Source organism: Lissotriton vulgaris, chromosome 5 (genome assembly GCF_964263255.1).
Source record: "Lissotriton vulgaris chromosome 5, aLisVul1.2, whole genome shotgun sequence".
In the NCBI taxonomy this organism is placed as follows: Eukaryota; Metazoa; Chordata; class Amphibia; order Caudata; family Salamandridae; genus Lissotriton; species Lissotriton vulgaris.
In genome coordinates, this window is record NC_141693.1 from 1574757819 (window position 1) to 1574785140 (window position 27322).

Sequence of the window (27322 nt, forward strand, 5' to 3'; positions counted from 1 at the left end):
GGAAGTGAAATTTTACTGCGGCAATGTCACCAACATGCCATTGGAACGAGCCTCACGATCGACGGAAGTCCCTAATGTGTGTGGGCAACAATACATGCATAGCACTCACAAGCAACATACACTGACAGTATGCTTACCGCCACGTTGCTGTTCATCCACACGCAACCGCTCGGACAGGTCAGGATGCGTCACAGCTATGATACGGTGCATGAGAGGGGTCATTGAGGGTCGGGCCAGACGTGCCGTTCTTGGAATCATCCCTAGTGTCACTTCCGCTACATTCTTGCTCAGTCTGGAAATGTCGTCCCAGCGTTTGTGGCAGTGTGTATGTCGTCTATTGGACACCCCCGCTGCTCGTACTTCACGTGCAATGGTCCTCCACACGTCCTTGCGAAGGTGCAGCTTCACCTACCATGATGGGAGACAAAAGGGTGGAAGTCAGTGGACAGTTGGCCAGTCACACAGATAGGAGCAACACATTTCTCTCTGCAGCCATGCACATATCGATTCCTTAGTTGGTCACACATCACACCGCCAAGTTTCCAGAGCCCAGGTGTCATATGACACCTCATGCACAACAACTTATCCCCCACTGCACTTACCACCTGTCCGGGTGCGCCGTACAGGCGTCCGTAGTTGCGGAGCACAGCGTCCACGAGGACATCCAGCTCCGCGGCGGTGAAGGGACGAGACCGGACCTCTTTGACTCTCGACATGCCAAGGTCACGGAGTGTGGCACTAGAGCGACAGTCGGTGGTCAGCTCCGCAGCAGCAGGTGGAGGTGATGGTCACAGGCAGCAGTCGGTGGTCAGCTCCGCAGCAGCAGGTAGAGGTGATGGTCACAGGCAGCAGTCGGTGGTCAGCTCTGCAGCAGCAGGGGGAGGTGATGGTCATAGGCAGCAGTCGGTGGTCAGCTCCGCAGCAGCAGGTGGAGGTGATGGTCACAGGCAGCAGTCGGTGGTCAGCTCCGCAGCAGCAGGTGGAGGTGATGGTCACAGGCAGCAGTCGGTGGTCAGCTCCGCAGCAGCAGGTGGAGGTGATGGTCACAGGCAGCAGTCAGTGGTCATCGTAGAAGGTATGCTTTTGCACATCACACATATATAGGGCCCTGTGGCCATGTCAGTGGCATACGGCGCCAGCCATTGGTCAGCCGTGAAAGCGTGTTTGGAATTGGGCCAATGATTGTCCCTGGTGTTGCGGTGAACAGCATACGGTACTTGCTATTGGCCAACCGTGGCCCATGTCCACACCTCCCATTGGCTGCACGTGCACAGACCGTCACGCTCACACACCAGCAAGTGCATGTGCTAGACACCGGGACGGATGCATCATTTGCAACAAAGTTGTAACAGTGGCGCCACCATGGCGGGACACGTATTCGGCGGGGGAGGCGGAGGCCAAAACATCCATAAGCTGATGTCAATGCACATGGCAGTTCATGACCCCCCTTACAGTGACATTGCATCAGCCAGCCTACACCGGCCGGCCCAGCCCTGCCCATGACCGCCGTGCCGGCCATGCCGACTACCGCCGCTTCAGGCCCCCTCCACTACCGCCGTGCCAGGCCCAGCCCATGACCGCCGTGCCGGCCATGCCGACTACCGCCGCTTCAGGCCCCCTCCACTACCGCCGTGCCAGGCCCAGCCCATGACCGCTGTGCCGGCCATGCCAACTACCGCAGCTTCAGGCCCCCTCAACTACCGCCGTGCCAGGCCCAGCCCATGACCGCCGTGCCGGCCATGCCAACTACCGCCGTTTCAGGCCCCCTCCACTACCGCCGTGCCCTGGCGGGCCTGGCACGGCGGTCATGGGCTGGGCCTGGCATGGCGGTAGTGGAGGGGGCCTGAAGCGGCGGTAGTCGGCATGGCCGGCACGGCGGTCATGGGCTGGGCCTGGCACGGCGGTAGTGGAGGGGGCCTGAAGCGGCGGTAGTTGGCATGGCCGGCACGGCGGTCATGGGCTGGGCCTGGCACGGCGGTGGTAGTGGAGGGGGCCTGAAGCGGCGGTAGTCGGCATGGCCGGCCCGGCGGTCATGGGCTGGGCCTGGCACGGCGGTAGTGGAGGGGGCCTGAAGCGGCGGTAGTCGGCATGGCCGGCACGGCGGTCATGGGCAGGGCTGGGCCGGCCGGTGTAGGCTGGCTGATGCAATGTCACTGTAAGGGGGGTCATGAACTGCCATGTGCATTGACATCAGCTTATGGATGTTTTGGCCTCCGCCTCCCCCACCGAATACGGGCCCCGCCATGGAGGCGCCACTGTTGGAACTTTGTTGCAAATGATGCATCCGTCCCGGTGTCTAGCACATGCACTTGCCGATGTGTGAGCGTGACGGTCTGTGCACATGCAGACAATGGGAATGTTGAACGCGGGCCGCGTATGGCCAGACGTAAACAGCGGAAGCAGTGCACCGCCATGGCGGCGTCAATGATTGCATGTCAGCTGACGATGCACCTTGTTTCATTGTCTGCAGCTGCATGATGACAGTTGTGTGCGTGATTGCGTGACTCCACACTTCATGCTCTATCCCATGTGTGTCCATACCATGCCCATCGGTGTGCCACTAATGTCCGTCACTTTTGGGTCATGTCACATGTCTTGTTGGCAGTGATGTTGAGGTGAGACAGAGTGCATTGCACATGTTGCAACACATCATGTAGCTGGTGGGTGCACATTGCTACGTCAATCCATGTTGTTGTGACAATCAGAGATGTCACACATATGCTAATTGAACACTGCCTATTACATGTTGGATAGAGTGCGGTGACATGTGAGTGAGTTGCACAGACATGCGTTGTATGTGAATTGACTTCCATTCCATTTACTCCCACACAGGAGGGCTCCAAATGTCCATCGCCCATACACTGTGCTGGAGGATATGGTGGACGAGGAGGTGATCAGGAAATTCAGGCTTGATCGACGTCGATTGCTGGAGCTTGTGAACCAATTGTCTCCTCACCTGCAGCCGCGGAGAACCTATCCAGGCTCCATTTCACCCACCCAAAAGGTGATGGCGGCACTCCATTTTTTTGCAACAGGCACATTTCAGTACACTGTTGGACATGCCGGGGGAATGTCACAGGCCATGTTCAGCATGGTACTTCAGGATGTACTGACAGCCATGATGCTGTACAAGAATGACTACATACATTTTCCACAGGCGGCAGAGTTGGCAGCGGTCAAAGCAGACTTCTATGCACTGGGTCGCATACCACACGTTGTGGGTTCCATTCATGGCACGCATATTGCGATAATTCCACCACGGGCACGTGAGCAGGTGTTTAGGAATCGGAAGCACTTCCACTCCCTAAACGTGCAGGTGGTGTGCCAGGCCGACAACATAATCTCACATGTGTGTGCAAGATTTCCTGGCTCTGCACATGACGCCCACATCATGCGGAGCAGCATTGTCCCCCAACTGATGGCAAATCTGCGTCCGGCACAAGCCTGGCTTGTTGGTGAGTATGCTGTGGTGACAGGAGTGATATCTGTGTGGCTTTGTGTGGCCACATGTTCAGGTAGTGTTGTTTCTCTCTCTCTCTAATTTCCACAAACACAGGCGACTTGGCTTACCCAAACAGGCCTTGGCTTCTAAGTCCAATACGCAATCCCACTACAGCAGGAGAAATGCGATACAATGATGCCCATGGTAGGACACATCGAGTGGTGGAACGAACATTTGGCCCGCTTAAGTCTAGGTTTCGGTGCCTGGATAAGACTGGAGGGGCCCTGCCTTACGCACCAGGCAAAGTATGCAAGATTGTGATTGCCTGCTGCATGCTCCACAACCTGGCTGTGCGCAATAACATTGAACTGATCTTGGACCCAGATGAACAGCAAGTTCCTCGCCCTCCCGACCCACCCATGTCGACTGATGAGGATAGTGGTGAGGAGGAAGGTGTGGACCAGAGGCGCCAGCTCATTGAACGCTACTTCCCTTGATTGTGAGTGTGCCCCTCTTGTGCTGCTTGTGTATGCCCTGTGTAGGTTTGCTGCTCTTGTGTCATTGTGTTGGGCATCATCTATGTGTTTTGTTATGTGATGTATGCATGTGTGTGTGTCTCTTCATTTATGAGTACATGCACTTCTCCATGATGTGTGTAGTGTCATCCATTCGTGTAGTGATGTGTGTGGTTTGTTGAAAGTTGCACTGCAGTGAGTTGGGATGAGTGTGATGGTGTTTCCTAACGTGTGTTTGCATTTTCTATGTTTCCCTAGGTAACTCCCTTGCGGCATGATTCTGTACCACTTGGATCCCTGAACCTGGTTACGTCTGTTTCTGATGCAATCATGTGAATAAACATAGAGGCAACACATCATTGAGTGAGTAAGTGGTATTTATTTACAGATTGTGCATAGGTGTAGGTGCATATTTACAAATGAGTGAAGGGGTGGGGGGGTGAGAGTCCAAGGTAATGGCAGATGAGATGTCCGTGCAGACACCACATAGGGTGGTGTGTGCCTAGTGCAGCAGGCCTGTGCCAGGTGGGACCGGATAGTTGGCAGGATGGATGGCAGGCTCAGGTACTCCAAAGAGTCATTGTCGGCTCCTCTTGGAGCGTGTGGCAGGACCTTCCACACTGCTCTCGCCCACTTCCAGCTTCGGACGGCCCCTCCGTCTTTGTGTCGGGACGGAGTCAGCTGGGGGTGCTGGCTGATCAGGTGGCACATCCGCCGCCAGGGGCGCAGGTGGCGGTGGGGGTGTTGTTGGCGGTGGCGTTGTTTGAGGGGGGGAGTGGTGGGTGGTGTTGGCGGATATCCTCGTGCTAAAAATGTCCACGAGTTGGCCAAGCCGCCTCTCGATGGCCCCCAACATCGCTGTGTTGTCCACAAAGTCCTGGTGGGCCCGGTCTGCATGTGCCTGGCCACGTAGATAGCCCGCCTCCACCCTGACTAGTGCTTCAAGACACTGTTGCACAGCATTGGGTGTAGTGTCATCATGCCTTCTTTCTGCTGTGCTCCTGCCTGCAGGATCTGGCCTTGCATTTGTGGTTTGCCTCACTCTCTCCCTGCGTGGCTGGGATGGCGCTGCCCCAGCGTTGGCCGGTGGGTTGGGCAGGGTGGCAGGGGCAGAAGTGGCGGTAGTAGTGGTGGTGGAGGTGGTGCTGGAGGTAGCTGTGCAGGTCACAGTAGCCGGTGTTGTTGTGATGCCAGAGGCCGTAGTTGTTGTTGTTGCAGGTGTGACCTGCGAGCCAGAGGTCCCTGGCTGGCTGCTTGAGCCGGCACCATCCTCAGCCCCGGAGGTGGCTGCCCAATCGTCCCCTGAAAGTTCAGAGTGTGGGGATGCTGGAGGCCTGGTGTTAATTGCAGCTGTCAGATTAGGATCCCCTGCAAAACAAAAATGTGAGGATGAGTCATGTTGCCTAAACGTGTACATTTATTTCTATTTGACATTCAGTCGGCAATGGCACACACCCCACCCACCACCACCCTCTCTATGGACATGGGGGCCTGTTGGGAGTTGTAGTTCCGTCCCCTCACACACCCCACCCACCACCACCACCCTCTCTATGGACATGGGGGCCTGTTGGGAGTTGTAGTTCCGTCCCCTCACACAACCCACCCACCACCACCACCCTCTCTATGGACATGGGGGCCTGTTGGGAGTTGGACTAGTGACCCCTCACACACCCCACACCCACCACCACCCTCTCTATGGACATGGGGGCCTGTGGGTAGTTGGACTAGTGACCCCTCACACACCCCACCCACCACCACCACCCTCTCTATGGACATGGGGGCCTGTGGGGAGTTGTAGTTCCGTCCCCTCACACACCCCACCCACCACCACCACCCTCTCTATGGACATGGGGGCCTGTTGGGAGTTGTAGTTCCGTCCCCTCACACACCCCACCCACCACCACCCTCTCTATGGACATGGGGGCCTGTTGGGAGTTGTAGTTCCGTGTCCTCACACACCCCACCCACCACCACCACCCTCTCTATGGACATGGGGGCCTGTTGGGAGTTGTAGTTCCGTCCCCTCACACACCCCACCCACCACCACCACCCTCTCTATGGACATGGGGGCCTGTTGGGAGTTGTAGTTCCGTCCCTTCACACACCCCACCCACCACCACCACCCTCTCTATGGACATGGGGGCCTGTTGGGAGTTGGACTAGTGACCCCTCACACACCCCACCCACCACCACCACCCTCTCTATGGACATGGGGGCCTGTGGGGAGTTGTAGTTCCGTCCCCTCACACACCCCACCCACCACCACCACCCTCTCTATGGACATGGGGGCCTGTTGGGAGTTGGACTAGTGACCCCTCACACACCCCACCCACCACCACCACCCTCTCTATGGACATGGGGGCCTATGGGGAGTTGTAGTTCCGTCCCCTCACACACCCCACCCACCACCACCACCCTCTCCATGGACATGGGGGCCTGTTGGGAGTTGTAGTTCCGTCCCCTCACACACCCCACCCACCACCACCACCCTCTCTATGGACATGGGGGCCTGTGGGGAGTTGTAGTTCCGTCCCCTCACACACCCCACCCACCACCACCACCCTCTCTATGGACATGGGGGCCTGTGGGAGTTGTAGTTCCGTCCCCTCACACACCCCACCCACCACCACCACCCTCTCTATGGACATGGGGGCCTGTTGGGAGTTATAGTTCCGTCCCCTCACACACCCCACCCACCACCCTCTCTATGGACATGGGGGCCTGTTGGGAGTTGGACTAGTGACCCCTCACACACCCCACCCACCACCACCACCCTCTCTATGGACATGGGGGCCTGTGGGGAGTTGTAGTTCCGTCCCCTCACACACCCCACCCACCACCACCACCCTCTCTATGGACATGGGGGCCTATAGGAGTGGTTTAGACGTTGGTGAGTATGTGGACTGCATGCATGGCTGGGGTCTGTGAGATGTGTCTTCAGAGTTGTGTGAGGCACACCGTGTTGTTGTGTTTGTGGTGCTTGGTTGGTACTTACCAGCCTCTTCTCCCTCATCAAGTCCATCGATGGTCTCAGGGTGCAGGATGGTCAGCACCTTCTCCTCCCACTCGGTGTACGGTAGGGGCTCCGGGGGGGTTCCACCGCCTGTGTGGTTGGCCCGGAGGAAGTTCTTGGCTCTGATGGACTTCACCCGGGTCTTGAGGTCGTGCCACCGCCTCTGGATTTCCTGCTTGGTCCTCGGGACGGTCCCGGAGGCATTGACCCTGGTGACGATCCGGTCCCACAGGCTGTTCTTCCTAGTTATGCTGGTCTGCTGCACTAGGGATCCAAAGATGTGGGGTTCAACACGAATAATCTCATCGACCATTACCCTGAGCTCGGTGTCAGTGAATTTCTGATTTTTCTTGGGTGCCATGGTGCTCGGGTGTGTGTTTATGTGAATTAGGAGGTGCTGGTGTGTGGTGTTTGGGTATGGTGTGGTGGGTCTTTGTGTACAGGGTGTGTTTGGGTGTGGGTTATGTGTATGATTTAAATGTTATGCTGTTGGCCAAGTGGTGTCTCCTGCTAGCAGCTATGCTGTGATGCAGAGGATTTCTGGAGTGGGTGGGAGTTAATTTATAGTCTGTGTGTTGGCCCTGTGTGAATGTTGATTGGCAGTCAGGTGATAGGTGGGTGTGTTATCAGGTGTGGTTTATGCAGTTCTTGGGGGTGGGTCATTGTGTCTTGTGTTTGGTTTAGATGTGTCAGAGGGTGGTCGTTCATTTTCCTGTGTTTGGTGATGAATTCTGTTGCTATGTATGCCATTGGTTTGACTGTAGGGATGTTGGACTTCCGCTGTGGTGCACGGTTTCTCCTAGCATTGGTACCGCCGCGGACGTGGATTGCGGTGGCTACCGGGGTACTTGCAGAGTTATCCTAATTGCGGACACGGACACTATGCAGGTATCGCGGGGGAGGTTGTTGTTCTCCTGGTCATGTGCGTACGCGGCGGTCGGTGTTTTGTAGGTTCCGTCCGCATGCCGCGGCCTCAGGTGTACTTCGACCGCCGCGGACGGAGATTGTTGTGCTCCGTCCGCCGTGGTCGGCGTTTCTATCACATTTGATCCTAATCGCTATTGCGGTTTTTCCGCGGGCAGGTCCGGAGTATCTTGCCACCTTCCTCGGCGGACGGAACACGTTTCCGTCTGCGATCCTAATCGACCCCTATATCTCCCTATTCTCAATTTCCTCAGCAATCCAGCCCAGTTTTTAAAAGCAGCCATCAGAATCTTGAACTGCAGTTTTTATAGTACTTAGGCTCAGAAAATGTAACAAACATCTCTTTGCAGACCTACCTATCAGCAGCTCAAATATACATGGAACAAAATCCTCGGCCCCACCTTCAACTACTATATTATCAAAAAGAGGACACATATACTGCATTGCAGCCGCTAAGTAGTATTGCTTAAAGTTAGATGGAACCCATCCCCCCTCTTTCCCTAGATAGGGCCAGGAATTATTTGCCTTCCTGATTTTCCCATAGGACCATATACCTAGATACCGTTGTATCCATTGCTTTAAACCAGAAACTTATAAATTCAAGAGGGATTGATCAGAAGATATACAGCACTTTCGGAAGAAACAGCATCATAATTACGTTACACCTCCCCATAACTGACAGATTCAAATTGTCCCATCTTAGGAAATCTATTTTGGCTTTATCGATAACCGGAAACATATTGATCTCTACAATTTGAGCCGCCTTAGCAGTAATAGTGACCCCAAGATATACGGCCAGTTCTACCACCCGATGATCCTGGGTTGCCCTATGGCTATTCACTAATAATTGTGTTTTATTCCTATTTTGCTAATACACTGAAAGTACTCCAAATTCTTTTGCTGCCTCTTTAATTGCTGAGTTTTGCCGGGGTCACTTGTAACTATCGCGATATCATCCCCACACTCTGTTCTTTCTGATAATGGAGTCGTTTGGAGGAAGTAGAAGATCAAAGGTGTTATGGGGTGTGTCGTAGAACCAGGTCGCATTGCCCTCCGTTCATTCCTGTTTCCTCTCATCCTGTTACTGAAAACCTAGTATCACAAATGTCTCTTGGCCATAAGGCTTTGTGTGTATTTCTATCAATATGTTGCCTTGCAGTGCAGTGCGTAGCTCCTGCAATAGTGATGAGCCATAAGAGCGGCGCCCGAGAAAACTAAGGCTTGGGAAGGGGGAACTTACATGTTGCTCAATCTCTGGTTCATGGAGCAGAAGGGAGCGCCTTCAGTGTGTTCCATTCTCATTCTCACGGGATAGCTGAGGGGCTATAAGTGTGTCCCATTCTCTGATTCCTGACAAGAGACGTGTTCAGTTTGTCTTGGTCTTTGGTTCATTGGAAAGCAAAGGGATGTGTCTTAGGTGCGCAACACTCGCCGCTTCATGGGATTTTTTAATGCACGCAATTTATCTATTTGATTTACAGAATGTGTCACTGTCGTTGACTCCAGACTCGGGCGTTTTCAGTGCAGACTGCATCTTGCTAAAACCGGCATTAAGGACTAGTAGTCTCTATGCGTTTTTTATTCTATCACTTTAAAAGGAGGGGCTCCCCTCTAGGAATCCGAGGGATATGAATCAAACGTACAATAAATATAAGATACAACAAGCTAAGAAGCACGGCAGTTTCTTGCCTACCATTTGCTTCGCTAACAGCAGAAGCCCCCGCCAAGCGGCAAAGCTCCCCTTGACAGTCAGTGCTCCAGAGAGCCCGAGCGACCCGGCAACTCACCAATAGTGCAAAGAACGGCGGGAGCGGTCCCGAAGGCAGCCAGTCGTGTCTTCATTGAGAACGAGCACGAGCACCAACATTCACCCTGACTTTCCGAATGTTCTTACACACGTGCTAAATGCCTTGTGAATAAAAGAAATATAAATGCCTACCACGCAGGGACTCTTTCCACTTTTCAAAAATACTTTTCTTTACAATTTATGATATATTTACAAACTCGCTCTCTTTTTGGGTTTAATATTAAATAGATTTGCAGGTATTGCACCGTTACATCGCAACTTTTACAACACACTTCTATTACAACGCAACTTTTACAACGCTGGATCCATTACATCGCATGCCTTTACAACGCATGACATTACATAGCAGATGCTAGTACAACGCATGCCATTACAACGTAAGTATAGGTAAGTATATACATTTTTTAAAATTTTATTTAATATTATTCAATTTATTTAATTAATAATAATAACAAATAAATATATTAATTTATGTTTTTTTATTTTATAAATTAAATATATTAATTTAAGTAATTTAAAAAAATAAGTATGAGTATAGGAGTATATGTTTTGGGGTACTGTGGTATATGTTTTGGGGTACAGGGGTATTTTTAGGTTTTAGGGCTGGGTTTGGGTTTTGGGGTACAGGGGTATTTTTAGGTTTTAGGGCTGGGTTTGGGTTTTGGGGTACAGGGGTATTTTTAGGTTTTAGGGCTGGGTATGATTTTTGGGGTACAGGGGTATTTTTAGGTTTTAGGGCTGGGTTTTGGTTTTGGGGTACAGGGGCATTTTTAGGTTTTAGGGCTGGGTTTGGGTTTTGGGGTACAGGGGTATTTTTAGGTTTTAGGGCTGGGTTTGGGTTTTGGGGTACAGGGGTATTTTTAGGTTTTAGGGCTGGGTTTGGGTTTTGGGGTACAGGGGTATTTTTAGTTTTTAGGGCTGGGTTTGGTTTTTGGGGTACAGGGGTATTTTTAGTTTTTAGGGCTGGGTTTGGTTTTTGGGGTACAGGGGTATTTTTAGGTTTTAGGGCTGGGTTTGGTTTTTGGGGTACAGGGGTATTTTTAGGGTTCAGTTTTTAAATAAATAATGTATATTAATTTATAAAACAAATTTGATTAATTTAATTTATTATTATAGTTCTTTAATAATAATAATTATTGGGTTTTGAGGTACAGGGGCATTTTTAGGGTTCAGTTTTTAAATAAATAATTTATAATAATTTATAAAAAAAATGATTATTTTATTTATTTTTATAGTTCTTTAATAATAATAATAATAATAGTTCTTTTAAAAATAAACTAGTTTTTAAAATATATATAAGTACAAATTAATTATTTTTAAATTACTTAATTTATTTAATTAATTAAATATATTTCAAATTCATTTTTAAGTAAAATAATATACTTACCTATACTTACGTTGTAATGGCATGCGTTGTAATAGCATCTGCTATGTAATGTCTTGCGTTGTAATGGTATGCGTTGTAAATGTTGCTGCGTTGTAATAATTGCGATGTAACGGTCTGCGTTGTAAAATAACGCGTTGTAACGTCATACATCCAGATTTGCATGAAAGCAGCAGTGGGATCCAGGTGCTGTTGGACATATGTTGAAGTCTTGGAGTCAAACGCGGCCCATGGGAAGGCATTAGCCAAAGTAAGAGCGAATGAATATCCCTGCAAGCCTTCCTTATTCTTCTGCGACATGATTGGTGGAGACAAAGAAGCTCCTTACTACTCTTCGTGGGACGAGTACACACAGAATCCAAAACACTCAAAGTTTATCTAAAACCGTGTCTGGCCATCCCACGACTGTGTAATTTTAAAACAAAAGAAAGGGGTTTATCTAGAATAAAAGATACGCCCTTCTATTGCTGCTGAGGAGTAAACAACTGCTTCAGTTTTGGGTGCGAAGGAGAGGCATTGTTGGAATAAGAGGTCCCTACCGCTCCATCAAGATGTAAAGGAGTCTGGAGAGGGGTCTGGAGACGGGGAGCTGGACTGGTCCGAGGGCGCCCTGCATTCGCGGGCACTGCTCCCGGGCCCTGCTGGGGGAGCTAGGCCCTCCTTCTCGCGCTTCTGCTTCATCCGCCGGTTCTGGAACCAGATCTTCACCTGGGTTTCGTTGAGCTCCAGGGTGGCGGCGATCTCCACCCGCCTGGCCCGTGTCAGGTACTTGTTGAAGTGGAACTCCTTCTCCAGCTCTGTCAGCTGCTTGGTGCTGAAGTTGTTGCGGATGGGGTTCTCTACGCTGCCCAGGCCATACTCAGAGGATTTCACTGTCAGGGAAGCGAAGAGACACGAGAGTGAGACGGTGTGGGCAGACGGCGGCAAGGAGCACGCCTTTCAAACTCCTGAACACAAATAAACATAAACAAGATACACGGTACCGGGAAATCGATAACATTGAAACGCTGGAGCATTATCGGAACAGTAACACAGGCTGCTAATATAATTGTCAATAATAAAAGTAAACAACTGCTTAGGAAAAACTCACAGATGCCGAAGCAGGGATGAAGAAACAGGGAAATGTGAGCGGATATGAGGAGGAAGGGAGACAGACAAGGGTGGGACAGAAAACAGCAGGGAAAGAGTGCGAAAGAGAGTAAAAATGGAGGCCGCAAGCTTCCAAAATTTTCAGAATCGGGGGCGTGTTTTGGCGTTCTGAGTGACGGATGACGTCACAAGTGGAAAAAACGCCAAAAACACGCCCCCGAATCCGTAAGAGACGGGGCTTGATTGGAGTGATGCCCCTCTCCTCCAATGGCTGGCCTCCGTTTAGGAAGCCAGCCAATGGAGGAGAGATGGAGGAGAGAGGCGGGTTCAAGCCCCGTACTCAAAAACATTAAATCTCCGACCAAAGACTGCGCAAGCGCAGCCTTTAGGTCCTCGACCTAAAAAAGCAATCAGTCGAGCCAGCCAGGAGTCGAACCTGGAATCTTCTGATCCATAGTTAGACGCGTTATCCATTGCGCCACTGGCCCGCCGCTGTCACTACAAGGGTCTTGGAGACATAAGAGTCATCTCATCAGGAGGGCTTACAGAGCCACGTGTTATCCATTGCCCCATTGGCCCCATGCTGAGGCATGAAATCACAAGGGTCTGGGAAAACAGAGTCATGGGAGACACACCCCTGTCTTCCCACTGGCTTGACAGGATACACACGTCCGACAGTATGTGTCGGATGCCACTTTCATCTGAGGCCAGTAAAAGTGGGGGACAAGCCGGGCAAAGGTCTTGTCCTGTCCTAAGTGTCCTGCCAAAGGAATTTCATGAGCCAATTCTAGAAGAAAGGCTCGGTATCGTTGAGGGACTACCAAGGCCCGTGATGAACTGGGCAAAGGTACCTTTGGTTCACTGTAGAGGAGTCCGTCCTCCCAGTAAATATGGTAGTGCCCTGCAACGTTCCCTGCTGCCTGGGCTTCGGCCTGTCGCCTCAGTCCCTCAAGGGTAGGGCACTCCTTCTGGCCCTTACACAACTCCTCCCTGGTAGGCCCTCCTTCCACATGCCACTCATTAGGGATAGGTAAGTCCTCCAGGGAGACTACTTTCCCCTCTACGGAATCCTGGCCCACCACCACAGGTGGCCGATCTGTCTCATGGGGCGCGGAAGCCGAAGCAGGCTTCTCCTGTCTTCGGGTCTTTCCCTTTTTGGCAGCGGGCTGGGCCATTGTTCCAGGCTCCAGCCCAGGCGAACTCCCTCTCCGGGTAGTCGCAGACCTTGTGCTTGCACAGGCCCAGTCAGGTGTACCCAGCATCTACGAATGAGTCCGGTATTCCACCTCCTTCCAAGCATTGAGCTCCATGTCATTTCCCAACAGACAATCGACTGGCACGGCAGGGCTTACGGCAACTCAAAGTGAACCTGCAACCCCTTCCCACTCAAAGGGAACCTCGGCCACAGGGTAGTGGCCCAATCTGCCGTCAGTCATCGCGGCGGGGTGGAGTACATGTGGAATCACCTGCTCTGGGGACACCAGTTGACTTCTTACCATAGTCATACTGGCTCCTGTGTCTCTCAGAGCCTCCCCTCTTTGGCCATTGATGGTGACCCATTGCCCATACTTTGTAGTATTTGAGGGCACCTGGATCTTAGGAACCATCTCCCGATCTCCCAGGGACACTAAGGTGACACCCGCCCACTCACCCCCCTTATCCAAGGGCAACTCTTCCCCGAGCACTACACTAGCTACTCCTGGGGCTTTTCCTCCAGTGGGAGAGGGTGGTCTCTTTGGGCACTTGACATCTCCCTTATAATGTCCAACACCACCACACTCAAAGCAGTGGACAACCCTTGGCTGCTGACTTTGGCCAGGATGAGGGTTTCTGGGCGGGTTAGCCTTAGGGGTGAATCCTGTTCCCTTTCCCTGGAAACTGTTTTGGGGCCCTTTTGAGAACTCCCGCTTTTTATCTCCCCCCTCCTTCTTCTGGGCGGCGCCCTGTCCGGCCCTTTGGGAATCCCCTCCAGTCCCCTTTGAGGACACCCGGGTACTTGCCCAGATGTCCGCCTCCTCTGCAAGCTTCCGGGGGTTGGTCAGCTTGCTGTCCACCCGGTGTTGACGCAGCTCGGGAAAACATTTCTCGAGTAGGTGCTCCTTGAGAACAACCCCTCATAGTCTCCTACCTCGCTGCCTTGCACCCAACCCTCTAATGCCTTCTTCGCATAGTCCAAGAAATCCACCCAATTCTGTGTGCCTAGTTTGTGACTACCCCTAAACTTTTGACGGTATTTTTCTGGGGTCAGTCCAAACTTTCTGATTAGCGCCACTTTCATGGTGGGGTAGTCAATCAATCAATCAATCAAAGCATTTATATAGCGCACTACTCACCCGGAGGGTCTCAAGGCGCTGGGGGGGGGGAGTCCGCTACTGCTCGAACAGCCAAGTCTTGAGCTGCTTCCTGAAGGCAAGGTGGTCCTGGGTTAGGCGGAGGTGGGTCGGGAGGGAGTTCCAAGTCTTGGCGGCCAGGTAGGAGAAGGATCTTCCTCCTGTGGTAGCTCTTCGGATGCTGGGGACGGCGGCGAGGGCGTGGCCGGTCGATCGAAGCTGGCGTGTGGGGGCGTAGAAGTTGAGGCGGCTGTTGAGGTATCCTGGGCCTTGGTTGTGTAGGGCTTTGTGTGCGTGGGTGAGGAGACGGAAGGTGATTCTCTTGTTGATCGGGAGCCAGTGCAGATCTCTCAGGTGTCCGGAGATGTGGCTGCGATGGGGGATGTCCAGGATGAGTCGTGCTGAGGCGTTCTGAATCCGCTGGAGTCTCTTCTGGAGTTTGGCGGTGGTTCCGGCGTAGAGGGATTTGCCGTAGTCCAGCCGGCTGGTGACGAGGGCCTGGGTGACCGTCTTCCTGGTCTCGGTGGGGATCCACCGGAAGATCTTACGTAGCAAGATTGTAGTAGTAGTAGTAGTGGGTTTGCTCCCCCTGCTCTAGGGCCAAGAGTGAGTCCCTCCCTGCAGGAGGCATGTACTTATACAAGCCACCCCCCCGGTGTTTCTCCAGTATCCCATGGGCTCTTAAGGAGACCTCATAGGCAGCCAGCCACTTGGCGATGTCATCCCCTGTACTGTAGCTGGCGACTACGTCCTTCGGTAAATAGGGTCCGGGTTCCCTGGTCACCTCCTTTGGTTTGCTGCCACCATTTTGGGAATTGGAAGTCCCTACTTGCAGGGCCTTAAATTCTAATTCCCTGAGGCTCAACTCGTGAGCTAGCCTACTCTCCTCCCTTGCCTTCTCCAATTTTGCCAACTCCCATCTTAACTGTCTCTCTTCCCTACTATCTGCTAGTTCGGCTTAAGTCAAGCTTCTCGCGGAGACACTGCTGCCCTCCCTTGAGATTGTTCTGGGACCTGTCAATAAGTTCTCCCTCTCAGATTGGTACAACACATCTACCCCAATGACAGTTTCCCTGTCTGTCTCCTCCTCCTCCTTCCCATCTGGGTGGGCTGCCACCCACGCCCTCAAGCTGGTTTGAAGTTCCCCCTTCTTAGCACCACGCTTGAAGAACACTCCCATATTCTGACAGAATTCTCGGAGTTGAGCCACAGTATAAGTTTCTAACTCCTCCAGTGCGAATTCCATCTTTCCACTGAGAGTTCAGGACAGCCACTTAGAAGGAATAATTTAGAGGGTAATTAGAAGCTACCTCCACCCACCACCAGGAGTAAATTTGGAAAACAAGAATATAATTAGGGAGTCCGCAAGGAGAAAACTCCAGGTGTAGGCCTGTGGAGTACACTTTGTTACTTTAGAGTGAACGCAAACACAGTTCTCATCCCACCGCTGGACACCAATTATGTTGGACCTGGGGTTACCAGTCTACATAGGGTAGCTTGGCACAAGGTAGGTAGGCTTATCTCAAAGGTACATGTGTTAAGTTTGCGTCACACCCTTCAGTAACATAACGTCCATCCACTCAAAAATAAGGACACTACACCAGTTTAGAAAAATACGGGTTGTTTTATAAAACAATTCTTTTGTGTTCTCTTATTCCATCAGTCTGCTTTGTTACTATACACATCAAGTACTCCCCATCTGTTTCTTTGCATTAATTAAATTCACAACAGTACCCTGCATATCGCAATTCAATTATTCTCCAGAACGATAAAAAGCTTAGCAACAACTGCACAGTGTATTTTACATAAGCAGCGATAATGGTGCTTCCTTAAGGAGTAAACAAAATGCACTTTACATTTAAAACCTCGTTGTCTCTTAAACTAGAGAATCCTATGGATTCAGCAGACAGTTCCACAGTATTTACTCTTGGTTTTAAGGATTTGTGCAGCTATAAAGTTTAAATTGAAACAAGCAGGTTAATTGATTGCTGTAAGAACCGTTTTGATTCCCTCTACAACCCCATTGGTTTTTACGAGTTACTCAATAGAACCACTAGGCTCTGGTTACACAACCTCTCTGTTCCACTTTATTCAAATTAAGCAGGTGAATATGTCAAATGGGTTTATATGAAATATATCTAGTAATTCATCAACCTTGTCCCTTGTTTCTTTTCACTCGTCCTGACTGTGACAGTCTAATGGTTTCCCCCAGACCCGCTTACTGCTGACCTCCGATGTCTGTTCTTTATTCCACCCTACGCTGGTAACTTGGTTTGAAACAGACTTCCCTCACCCAGCACTGCGAGGCAACAGCGAGGCCCCCCTCAGGCCCTGCGGCCCTGCACTAACCCGTACAGTCTTACCGGGTGTTGGACAGATTCGTCCCGGTCAGGTCACACAGCCCCACTCCCTCTTCTCACCACGTTTCTCTTGCTCTGTGGTAACTCCGGTCGTGGCGCTGTCGGCTCCGTGCAGCTGAAGGGACCGGAACTACGCCACGACTCTCTCGGCGTTGCTGTCGGCTCTGCGTCCCGCCCTCGCCTCAGGCGTCAGAGAGGGCGGGAACGAACGTGGGCCGGCCTTCTTTGATTCCCGCCCCCTTCTTCCGGGATGTCGCTAGCCTGCCCTCACTAGCCTCCGCGATTTTTTCTCGAAGGCACTACTGCCCTGCTGACCCCAAGCAGTCCTTCCCACTGGATTTCCCTAACGGGCTTGTGGAAAGAGGGACAGTAGCCCAGTGACAGGGAAAACGGCCGCTAGCCTCAGTGAGGTAAGGTTCTTTTCTCAGTCTTATGGACGCATAGGACCCTTGGAGGAAGGGCGATGTTTTACTCGACCCCACACACCTTGTGGAAGCAGTTCAGGTTGGGTCCCGGAATGGGAAGGAAAATAGAAACCAGTCTCCTTTATAATTAAGTGCTCTCCTGGTTGAATTCCCAGGCCGGTCGTCTGCAGCTCTTCAAAAGCAGCCCAGCCACGTTTCTCTCTGGGGCACAATTCGATATTTAGAGCTAGTGATGACCAAGCGTTGCCAGGGCTTAGTCAATAGGTAGGGGGACACACCAGCACAGTAGAGCAGCCGGCCCATGGGACGATCAACCCCTTACAGTGCGCCTTCCTCCCTACACTACTGCTTTACTCCTCACCAGGTTTCACTCAAGCTCCTCCGGTCACTCTAAAATGACCGCTCTCACACTGGCCTTTATATAGGCAGGTCTCAGGCTACTAGAACCAGCTAGAAGGTTCTAGAGCATCCCTATGCTATCCTATGGGCCCCTCTCCTTCAGTGTCCGTTATGGCAGTTACTGGCCACCATTTTGTGGGTCTTGTAAATTCAGTCAGAAAGGCACCTAGCCTCAGGAAAAAGACTATGAGGGCAAAGAGCACCTATTCCCTAGGTCAACAACTGAGAAATCCAGTGGACATCAAAAATAAAGAGATTGAGAGGCAAAAAGGGGACAAAAATAAATAAATAAATAGGAGGGACCACCCAAAGGGCTGACAGGTCTAACAGCCGTCTTCTTCAGCAAGCGGGGTCCAGTTAGGACACCTTCCTGGCGTCCTGCTTGCAGGTACCAAAGTATCCAACACACAATCCAAGGTTCAGGAATCTCCAAGAGGGTCCTTGAAAGTGTGAAACTTCAATTCCGCAATCCACTTGAACAAAACCCTTACAAATCCACTGGTACTCCAGGCTTTGAATTCTTTGTGGGGCTGTTCAGGTGAGATCTGTTAACCTGTAGCTTGCAGGGAGTTTCCACTCTTGAGTCTTTTGGCAGCAAGGTAATCCACAGGGCTGTAGTTTCAGAGGGTGCAGTCTTCATAGGTCATGCCTTAGAGTTCCTTGCACACAGCAAAATCTTCAGCAGGGCACTTCTTGCTTCATTCAGTTTCAAGCAGCAGATCTGGAGGGCTCTGCCCCTCTCAGATACTTATTCAAAATTCTCTGGGTCAAGCACCAGGGCACTGCTGACCAATGAGAGCAGGGCAACTCCTCCTAGTTATGACCACATCCGGTGTAGTGTGGCATTAGTTTTCCCAGAGTGCATCATCCTTCCAAATCCATAATGGCTGATTTTCCAGCAAGGAGGTAAGAGCTGGCTAAACACACCCCCTGGGATATCTCATTTCCATGGACCATCCCAGTAACATCTACAAATACCTTTCTTAAGCCTAGTCCTGACTCTGGGTCACGACTGTCATAGTGAACTAAAACCCAGGCCTCCCCTCTTGCCTTTGAAGAGCGTAGTTTACGACGCCACCTCCTGGACTGGCATTCCTATAGAACAGATCACTGCCCTCCCAGCAGCCTGGCTAATCCACTTAACTCTGACCAATCAGGGCAGACCACTGAAAGGCTGAATTTGGACTTACAAACAAGAATGTCTCATAACTTATTGTTTGTACACTTTAGGAGAAATTCAACAATATAATATCGTTAGATTTAGTACGACCATTCTGGGAAGTCTTTGAATGGTCCGGCTAGTCCTCTCCTATCAATATTTATTAATCAATCACTTACTACCACGTTAACCTATGGGCCATGGGGTTTGTAATGGGGAAAATGACTTGCGCCACGTTTGTAGCACCAGGGCTTATAAAACCATATTTTATAAGTATTTCCCTAATTTCTACTGGACCCCCACCCCCTGTGCAACTAGGAGAGACTTCAGGGGTTCTGAATCTGCAGAAATAATGCAGATCACCCTTACCCAATTCTTCCAGCATCAAAATCGAATTTGAGCACCTCTTTAAGACAATGTGGGAAGTGAGATGTAAAATTTCACTTTACCCATGCTTCTAAAAACTCATTTTATAAGGGCGCTCCTTATAGATAACTGACCCCCCACCCCTGGGATACCTAGGGGGGACCCTGGGGGTCCCTAATATCCAAAAACATGGTAGGTTTTTAATTTTTATGGACCCCTACGCCCAAAGTCGAGTTTGGGCAAAATTTAAGGTTCAAAAAACTGTCCTGGCCACCAGTGCAGCTTTAAAACTGACCTCAGGCTTCAGCACTGCACACATGCTGGTGCAGAGAATCTGCTGGCCTCTAAACTGCCATGCACCAGGATACTGGAGACTTCTAGGTAGTTTCAATCCCCGGCCCTATTACATACTAAGGGCTTAGGTGGTAGGTCATGCCAACTACAGGGGTACCCCACCATACTAAAGTGTACCCTAGTGTAGGTTGGGTGTCTTAACTGTGTTCTGTGTTCCTTTTGGCTTGGCACTGGCCCTGGGCCTGGTTAAACAGAGCCCAGGGTCAGTCAGAGTCAGTTACAACCAGTTCCAGTCAGCAAAAAGTTGGGGGGTGCCCAGGGCACAGGATGAATTTGCAACAGTTTGGATACTGTAAATTGAGTTTTTGTTATGTGATACTTTGTTTGAAAATGTACTTTATTGGCTAGAATTTTGTGCAGTGGGTGTACATTTATAATGTGAATATTGGGTATAAAAGGAGACGTCTCGCCTTAGTAAAATGAGCAGTCTCCTGAGGATTTACACTGTGATGTATTTCTAGGATCACTGTTACTAGCTGCAGCTAATAAACTTGGTCTCTGATGCCATCCAGAAGTATTCCGTGTCTCTGTATACCAAGACAGGTGAACTCGAAGATCTTAGGCGTGCCCCTGACGCCGCTGGGTTAAACCCCGGTTCTTCATAACCACAAGGCAAGCAATATTTAAGCAGAATATAGTAGAATGTAAAGTACTTAACTGGCTGCAGAGCAGCAAAGAAAGAGGATGTAGTAGTCTCTTGTGCTCCTTATATAGGGGTCTACTCTATGGTTGTCATGTGATACCCAGGAGTGTTTATGGATATTGTAGTGTTTATTTAATTTTACTTTATCTGATTGGCTGCTGAGAATTTTCAGTGAAGAAAATGAGAAGCATAATCGGAGCCTCCGGTCCTGACATAGAATTGTGGGAGTTCACAGACTTTTCCTGCAACGGTGCCAGTCAGGATGCGTGAGGGCCGAACCAGCTTCACAATTCAGCTCACACCTATAAAACGTAGCTGTCAAGATTCATGGAGAGAATAGTCATTTCTATAAAAAGGGTTATAGTCTAATGAATAGTTAGCATCTATTTTATTGCACAGAAGTCTGCGCTGCCCCATGTAAGAAGTATAATATATTCACGAGACTTGGACATTGTAATCTTTAAAACTGACGAGGAATCAAACTTTGACACCCAGTGAGAGATGAAACTGCAGTTTAATATATTGACCTGCATTTGAATTATGTACAGATGGTATGTGTACTCCTGGGCACCATAACAGAAGTACCAACACCTGTGAGCAGGGCACAAGTCCTAAAAAAAGAAGTGGGGGGACTCTCCAAGGTAGGCGTGGTCACAGGAAGTGACATCACGACAGGAAGTGACATCACAACAGGAAGTGACATCACAACAGGCAGTGACATCACAACAGGAAGTGACATCACAACAGGAAGTGACATCACATGTAAGGCAGATCTATCATTTGCATATAATGCAAGATTTAACAATTGAAGCTGCTTGGTACTTAAGCCTGTGACTTAAGGTCCCTGTATGGAGGAATTAGCAGCCCAAATGTGGATGAAGTTTGGCGAAGGTGACATCAACACATTTTCAAAACACTACAGGAAAGTTTGACTGCAAGATTTTGTATACATTACAGGTTCCCAGAGAGGCTGCTTCCCACACTCAACAATGACTATTACACACACTAGGGCTCCATATTCACGTTATTCTATCGATGAGTGTTATATGTTATCTCCCCACCTATTGTAAACTAGCGACTCTGTATTACATAGTTTTGTCCCAGCTGCCTCTCTCTAGCTGTGGCTAGATTTATTTATTTTATTTATAAAGTTTTATATAGCGCGAACTTGATCCTGAAGGATATCAGAACGCTTTACAATTTGCAGCAAAGGTAACAAATCAGAACATTAGTCTAACATTGGGAATCTTGGTTGAAGACAATGGAGCTGCCGGGGCATTAACTTGGGTCAATGCCTAAATTTTAGATATATTAACTGGCCATTGTATTTATTTTAGCAGATTTATTTATTTCTATTTATTTTAGGAAATGTATTTAGTTTTGGTATATTTTAGTTTGACTTATTTGCCTTCATTTACTTCAGTGCAACAAAATATAAACATTGCTTTACTTTGTATTAATACTGTTTATTTTTGTGATAGTTCCTAAAAAAAGGGCCGATTATGACTCATGCATTGTAATGGTTGTTTCCCCCTTTACAGAGACTACTTACTATAAAATTGGGGTGGGCCTAGCTCATGATGTCATTTTGTGGGGACCCCTTGAAGAAAGCGGGCAGAACCTTTGCAAAACTTTGTGCCCCCCTATCCAGTAGTGCAATTATCCAAACACTGACAGGATTGAGCCTAAATTAAAAATATACTGACATACGTAATGCCAAGTCAGACGTCATCATGGAGTCATGTTTAAATGAACAATCCAGCGCCATCCTACACCTCCCCATTCCACAAAATTATACAATTCAGACCGACAACACAAACTAGAAGGGGGCGTTGCTGTCATCATTAAACATTCCATGTGGAAACAGCGACACACGGAAGAACACACAAGGGTACACCATCATACTACTTACATTTTGTAGCCTGCTGTCAATTGTTCAATGCAGGGCTTAATTTGTGCCAGTGCTTAGCGCCGGCACTTAATTGGCAGGGCCGGGTCTAGTGGTACTCTGATTCTACACGCACGAGGCGCACAGTGCATGTAAAATGTTTTAATTTAACTTACAGCACACTTGCTAGTACTAATACTTAATTAACTCCTCAAGTCTCGTGCAGCCGCATCGCATTGTGTTTAGTTTTTCACATCTCAGTTTACCCTTAATTGTTCACGATCACTTGAATAATGAAATATTCTGAGTGGGAGAGCTCTTTGGCAGCACTCTGCCAGGTTTCTCTCTCGTCACTCTCATGCTGCTGTGTTAAAGAGCCTCGGTTCTACCGCACAAAGAATTAGGGTGACCAACTGGCACTGGTGCAAATTCAGGACGGTGAGTGTAAAAATTCAGGACAAAGGGTCAAAATTCAGGACACAAATTCAGGACAGGAGGTCAAAATTTAGGACAAAACTTCAGGACAATCGGTACGTTTTACAGGCACATCAGAGGTCGCGCCATAGTATATAAGTAAGCCCAGCCATTTCCAAAAGTATACAACCATTTGCAAACCTATCCATCATGTATCCTTCCATGTATCATTTCACTCATCCATCCCTTCATCCATCCCCTCAACCATCCTTTCACTCATCTCCATTATCCATCCATCTATCCACCCTTTCACCCTATCCATCTGTACACTTATCCATCCACTCTTCATCCCATCCATCCATTCACTCATCCATTCAGCCATTTACCCTTTCACCAATCCAGCCATCCTTTCACTTACTAATCCTTCCACCCATCCACTCTTTTAGTCATCCATCCATCCTCCCTTTCTCTCTCCATCGACACTTTCACTTAGCCTTCCTTCCATCCATCCATCCACCCACCCACCCATCCATTTACTCATCCACTCATGAATCCATCCATTGCCCCTATCACTCATCCATCTATCATTTCACTCCTTCACACATCTATTCATCCTTTTGTCCATCTACCCTCCCTTTCACTCACTCATCCATCCTTACACCCACCCTTTCACTCATATGTCCATTCATTCACCCTTGCACTTATCAATCCATCAATCCATCCATCATTTCACTCATCCACCTACCCCCCATCATCCACCCACCATCCACGCACCCACTCATCCATCCTTTCACCCACCCACCATCCAATCCACTGATCCATCCTTTCACCCATCCACCATCCACCCACCCACTCATCCATCCATCCTTTCACCCACCCACTCATCATCCATCCTTTCACCCACCCACTCATCATCCATCCTTTCACCCACTTATCCATCCATCCCTTCACCCACTCTCCATCCATCCATCCTTTCACCCACCCATCCATCCCTTCACCCACTCTCAATCTATCCATCCTTTCACCCACCCATCATCCATCCATCCATCCATCTGTCCTTCCCTTCATCATCCATCCATCCATCCCCTCATCATCCATCCATCCTTCCCCTCATCATCCGTCCATCCTTTTCCCTCATCATCCATCCATCCTTTTCCCTCATCATCCATCCATCCTTCCCCTCATCATCCATCCATCCTTTTCCCTCATCATCTATCCATCCATCCATCTGTCCTTCCCCTCATCATCCATCCAACCTTCCCCTCATCATCCATCCATCCTTTTCCCTCATCACCCATCCATCCTTTCCCCTCATCATCCATCCATCCATCCTTCCCCTCATCATCCATCCATCCTTCCCCTCATCATCCTTCCCCTCATCATCCATCCATCCATCTTTTCACCCACCCCCTCATCATCCATCCATTCCCTCATCATCCATCCATCCATCCCCTCATCATCCATCCATCCACCCTTCCCCTCATCATCCATCCATCCATCCTTCCCCTCATCATCCATCCTTTCACCCACCACCTCACCATCCATCCATCCATCCTTCCCCTCATCATCCATCCATCCATCCTTCCCCTCATCATCCATCCTTTCCTGTCATCCATCCTTCCTTTCATCCATCCTTCCCCTCACCCATCCATCCATCCCATCCATTTATCCTGCCCTTCATCCATCCATCCTTCCCCTCCATCCATCCATCCATCCTTCTCCTCATCCATCATCCTTCCCCTCACCCATCCTGCCCCTCATCCATCCATCCTTCATCCTTCCCCTCATCCATCCTTCCTTTCATCCATCCTCCCCTCACCCATCCATCCATCCCATCCATTTATCCTGCCCTTCATCCATCCATCCTTCCCCTCCATCCATCCATCCTTCCCCTCATCCATTTATCCTTCCCCTCATCCATCCATCCTTTCCCTCCGTCCCTCATCCTTCCCCTCATCCATCTTTCCCCTCATCAATCATCCAGCTACCCTTCCACCCATACATCCAGCTATTTACATTTTCTCTCCATCCTTCCCCTCACTCATCAATCCATCTATCCTCTCTCATTATCCATTTATTCAATCTTTCATTCATCCATTCACCCTTTCACTAATTCATCCAGCCATTCACACATCCCTTCACTTACTTACACGCCCACCTTTCCATATTAATTTTGAGCTGAGCCCTTTTGAGAAGAGGCCCATCAAGAACTTCACCCTCGCTGCAGGGGCCGTTCCAGGACTGGGATAGAAGCCACCCAGGGCGGAGACAGGATCCACCACGGGGGGACAGGAGCCATCACAGGTGGGGGTGGACTGGAGCCACAACATGGGGGGACAGGTGCCATCACTGAGGGGAGGGCAGGAGCCATCACAGGAGAGGGAACACAGGGGTGGGCATGCAGTATTCTAGTATCATCTTGGGCTCCTCTCCTGCACAAGACAACGAGAAGACAGGCTCTCTGTTCAAAATGCCATCCCCCACTGTGATGTACTGTACTTACAGGAGATACTCCGAGAGAACTGATTGAACTGATTGTCCTCCATACTTTGTTATTCAGTGTGGGAGCGATTGTGCCATTTCTTTATTTTCTTACATTATAGCCTGCATGTTTGAAGAACCGAGGTTTGCTTACAATTTAGTGACAGTAATTAAGCTATGTGAAGAGAACCACGTGGTGCCTGGGTGTAATCCGGGGTGTAATCTGGCTGAGTCTCGGATGTTTGGGGCCCTGGGTAGAAATGGAATGTGTGAGCCCCCCTCTAAATAGCAGATACAAGACGCATTCAGGGCTGTTTGCATGTGAATAGATGTCGCTGCTCCGAAGCTGCCGCCCCTCCCTCTCAGTCACCTTCGAGCACCTTTTAACAGCTCATCAAGGGCTGGAGGTGTGAGGGTAGCCATCCCGCTGTGCCTCTACAGTGCTGCTGGGGGTGGGGGTCTGAGCTTTCATAAAGCATCGGAGTCAAGAAGGGAGGTGGGGGCAAGCTGTGCCCGTTTAAAATTACGGACAAATGCGGGAATGCTTTATTTACTTTGTGCGCGCCGCGCTCCCGTTTTTTAATGGTGGACGCGGTTTTGATTTAGCAGGGTGGATGGCGTCCACCCTGAAAAACCCTCGGAAATAAGTGGGGGGATGCCGTCCACCCGCGTGGTACCCCGACTCGTGCCCTGCCTGTGAGGACTCCTCAGCCGCAGTCTAGCACTCACAATGACTAACAGTCATTCATTCATTCATTGAGTCTAGCACTGAGGAGATGATTTCCATAAAAGTATTCTGTTCAGGTCCTGTTGAGTCTCCAGTGCTCCGCAGGACTCGCCAGATACAAAGGAGCTTGTATATATTTTCCATGCTGCTCTTCTAGATAGTACATAAGATGCCATCCTGGAAGCGGGTGAACGGCAGGCCAGTGGCGCAATGGATAACGCGTCTGTCGACAGATCAGAAGATTCCGGGGCTGGCTCGGCGGATTCTTTTCATCCAAACTACGGCTTAGATACACAGTTTAACCAAACCCATGCTTTATCAAAGAGCCCAGCTTATAATATATATAGGGGAATGGACACTAATGTTTTTAATTTAAAAGAGTAAACCATTGGGAGCATTCCTGAAAGCTCTGTTTAATTGCAATACAGGTAACTGCCGGCTTGACAGCACGCAGTATCTTAATGGTAAAGTAAATGATTGTCAAATCTACAAATAGCTAAATGTTCCGCTTAGTGTCGCGGTATCACAGATGAGACGATATCTAATACGCTCTTGAGAAACACGAATGCGAGTGCTAAGGTGCATGATCTAGAAACATGAATAGCTGAAAGCAGTTGACGCCTGTTTCAATGTATCATGTACCACCTCAGCCTGTGTACTCTGGCGTAAAAGACCCAGATAAAAGGATAGCTCTGATTGGCTGTGTGGCCAAATCTTAGCGTCTTTGATCCAGTCAGAACAGCCGACATGAGTTCTGGCTTAAGTATACAGTGCGCCTCCATTGGTCGCTCTCCCGAAAGTGCAGGAAGTTATTGAAACTATCCTCTTAACCCCTACATTCTAGGAGTTCCATACGTCTTTTCGCCTCGGTGTTTACTCTTTGTTGCTGTTGTATTTTGCGTTTGGCTTTTAACTACACGCCCATAATAACACCCCAAACCATATTATCCTCAAACTCCCAGGTCATCCACAGTCTTTCTTATTTTCTAAGGCATGGCCCCATCCATATTTCACACAGCGGGCCAGTGGCGCAATGGATAACGCGTCTGCCTACGGAGCAGAAGATTCCAGGTTCGACTCCTGGCTGGCTCGGTAAAATTTTTTAGTACTTTCATTCATTTAAATATTCACGTATTCACAAATACTTACATCACAAAAAAGCACTCATATATTCTTCAAATTTACACAAACAGTTATATCAAAAAATTAAACAAGTGAACTTCGCGGTGGTCTCAGCTTATTATGTGTGTGTGGCATTTACACTTTAAAAGAATACAACATCTATTCATGAAAATACGCATACCAGAGAGTTTCTTTGGTTACTCAGTATTTTAATTGTAAAATGAACATATTTCTCTAGGGTCACAGCAAGGTTCGAATAATAATTTGATATAACAATAAAGAAATGAGAATTTGCCAACAACCCATTTCAGAATAAACAATCAAATTCATGGTACGTCTAGCATTTCCTGCGGGGAAAATAAAAGAAACGACTTTGACAAAAAGCAACCTTTGCTTGCAAAAGATAGGTGACAAGTCGCGAGTGTTTTGATATATTCGGTTTTACTACGCCTCAGTTATTTACCAATAATCTTCAAACAC

The 27322-nt window shown here is 49.4% G+C and overlaps 2 non-coding genes across 2 annotated transcripts; one reads left to right on the forward strand and one right to left on the reverse strand.

The window, feature by feature from the left end:
- Nucleotides 1-12589: 12589 nt before the first annotated feature.
- On the reverse strand, nt 12590-12662 carry TRNAH-AUG (transfer RNA histidin (anticodon AUG)). Its single transcript has one exon. It is a non-coding gene; the product is annotated as a tRNA-His (tRNA).
- Nucleotides 12663-26739: 14077 nt separating this feature from the next.
- Nucleotides 26740-26812, forward strand: TRNAR-ACG (transfer RNA arginine (anticodon ACG)). The gene has a single exon. It is a non-coding gene; the product is annotated as a tRNA-Arg (tRNA).
- The last annotated feature ends 510 nt before the right edge of the window (nt 26813-27322 follow it).